The sequence below is a fragment of the Fringilla coelebs genome (assembly GCF_963513975.1).
Source record: "Fringilla coelebs genome assembly, chromosome: 4".
NCBI classification, from domain to species: Eukaryota; Metazoa; Chordata; class Aves; order Passeriformes; family Fringillidae; genus Fringilla; species Fringilla coelebs.
The window spans coordinates 45,435,835-45,439,060 of record NC_140032.1 but is presented as its reverse complement, the minus strand read 5'-3'; positions in this window follow the sequence as shown (position 1 = coordinate 45,439,060).

Below are 3,226 nucleotides of genomic sequence, written 5' to 3'. Positions count from 1 at the left end.
TGAAAGAGAGTAGGTTTAGATTATATATCAGGAAGAATGTTTTTAGGGTGAGGGTGGGGAGGCACGGGCACAGGCTGCCCAGAGAAGCTGTGTGTAGCCCATCCCTGGAAACCTTCCAGGGCGGGTTACATGGAGCCCTGAGCAACCTGATCTAGTGGAAGGTATGTGCCCTTACAGCCCCATGGTAGAGGGGCTGGAACTGGATGACCTTGAAGGTCACTTCCAACCCAAGCTATTCTGTGAAATATGAAACAAGTGTGCCTTATCTATCCACCTTGTTTTTTAAATAAATTTCAGTTCAGAGCATAACTTTTCTACCATAATGTAGGTGGAAACTTTACTACCTCATCTTAGTTGCCCTTTCGGGCAGCTTATGAAGAAGCTTGGGCACTAAGTTGCATTTGCTAGTTTATCAGCCAGGCGATCAGGCCAAGGCATGGGTTTAGAGAAGGTGGGCCCTTCTTGACTAACCTGATCTCCTTTTATGACCAGGTGCCTGCCCATTGAATGAGGGAAAGGCTGTGGATATGAGTACATGGCCTCAGTGAAGCCTTTGGTGCTGTGTCCCACAGCATTCTCCTGGAGAAGCATGGCTCACCCAAAAGAACAGGAAGCTTGGGGGAGACCTTGTTGCCCTCTACAATTACATGAAAGAAGGTTGTTGTGTGGTAGGAGTTGGCCTCTTCTCCAGTCAAGTATCAGCAGGATGAGTGGAAATAGCCTAATGCTGTGCCAGGGGAGGTTCAGGCTGGATATTGGGAAGTATTTTTTCACAGGAAGGTTAGTTAAGCTTTGGAATGGGCTGCCCAGGGAGGTGGTACAGTCACCGTCCTTGGAGGCGTTCAAAAAACAACTGGACATGGCACTTACTCCTACTGTTTGTGAAATACAAAGCTGTGTTTCGTGTCAGGTACATACAGGCAACGTGTATTTGTGATTGTAATATGTGTGGAAACTGACCATGGGACAGTTATAAAGACAAATTCTAATAATAACTGAGAAAAAGAAAGCATGGAAGAAGGCCTTTGAACCTCTCCTTTGTTTGCAATAAACCTTTAAAAGTCTTAAGTTGATTTAGGAGCATTTGAATTAAAGCTTTAAGGAGGTTGCTTTTTGACCGGAACTTTCTGCTTGTAGTTAAGCCTTAAAGAGTTTTGCAATAATAACTTTTTGAAGTATAATTTTAGAATATTTGGTGTAGTAAGGATCTTTTGAAACTACAGCTTTAGAATATATAAAAAGGAAACATTCAGCTTGAGAAAGGAAGATGAACATCAACTCAAGGATTAATAGTTTCAACCAAGGGAAGCTGGACATCACTGTTATGAGATTTATCGTCCTTGCAATCAAAAGGTGGACCCACATCTGGAAACTGGACCAGATTAAATACTCCTTCCTTCTTTCGGAAACCGGACCACCACCACCACCTGGGATACTCTTTCGGGATCTACATCCTGAGAAAAACGAAATCACTATAGTGTATAGAACTGTGACGTAAAAATTGGGACTAGAAACTGCTGATGAGTAAAAATTGGGAATAGAAACTGCTGAGAAAGCTTATGAGTACCCCTATAAATACCTGTAAGCCCCACTTATAGTGTGCAGTCGGAGGGAAAACTTCCCCCGCTGTACCCAGCGCTGTTTTGCTCATACTTTACCATATTAATTAATAAATTGATTGTTGCTTGAATATTGGGCCTAATCAAGCTTCTTATTTATAACAAGTTGGCATGGTGGTAATTGGTCAAAGGTTGGGCTTGATGATCTTGGAGGTTTTTTCCAACCTTAATGTTTTCATGATTCTATGATTAGGGCTGTGTGTAATTTGCAATTATAAAGTAAAGCTTGTTTTGTCCACTAGGGTAATTTATATGTTTATATCTTATTACCTGACATGCTAACTGTTATAAAAGCTTGACTTTTATTTATTTATTTTCTTTTTTTCCTTAACTGGAGTAGAGGCATAGCAAAGTGAGTACTGCTGTAGACTATGGGATAGTTTTTGTTGTAAGGCTGCAGATATTTGCTAGACTAGCCTGATAGGTGCAGCCAGTCAACTAAATACCTTGAATTCCCCTCTCCAAAACACTGCATTTCCAGGAATCTTCACTCCTGATATTCACTCCCAGAGTGGACAGGTTGGTAGAAATGCCCGATCAGCACAGCAGCTGTTGGCTAGCTTAAGGGAGCACTTTTCCTTTCCAGTGGTGGGGGCTGGAGTGCAAAAGGCACTCTGTAACACTGCTTGGTGTTGTCTGTCTCACCTCAAAGCTGTGCAAGCAAAGTCTGAATGAACAGGGGATGAAAGTGTACCCTGAAGAACTGAAGTATTTCTGCAGAGAGAGATGATGAAAGATGTAATTATGTGATGAGGTAAAAATTAGGAGCTGATGGTGAAGTTTTGCAGCATGAAGTAAAGGTTCCTATTCTTCAACTTTGTATTGGCTTCTTGATTTGATGAAAGGTGATTACTATTGTAGTGCTACAACTTGAGCTCATTCAACATTTATCACATTTATCTGTTCTCTGGAGTGTCAGATAGGCAGATTTACTAGTAGATTTACTGACACTTAGCTTCTGATTCTGTAGCCAAACACTGAAGCAGTTCTTGTGTGTCTGTTCTGATCACATCGATCATCACTTGGGTGAGCTTCTTGTGGAGTAACCTTTCAGTGTCTGTATGAACACAACAAGTTTATTTAACATGTGTTATTTATAAGCAATACCTCCATTTTCTAATTTTACTAGAAATTACTGTGTGGTGTTAACTTTGCTTCCTGTTTTGCTACCTATGGAAAAAAAGGTCTGTTTGCATGTAATGCACTAGATGGTGCTGTCAGCACGACTTAAATGGAAGGGCACTTCCTGTGGGGCTGCTCCTGGTGTCAGTTTTTGTACTTCCCTTTGAATCTGCAGGTGCACCAAGACACCTTTGGAGAATACTGTATTTTAAAGCCATCGTGGTGGGTTCCATGGGACAAAGTTCAAATATTGGTAGCATGAGCCCAGCACCTTTACTGTAGTATGTTGTTAGTGGTGGTGGGTACCTGCAAGTGAGCATAGCTGCTGGTACTTTTTTCAAGGATGTAATGTTAGTCTATATAGACAAAACCACCTCCAGAGGTCCCTTTCAGCCTTAACCATTTTTTTTTTTTTTTAATTGATGGGCGCTCGGTCGAGAATCTTATGGTAAGTGAAACTCCTTAGTGCAGCAAGCAGCTGGTGA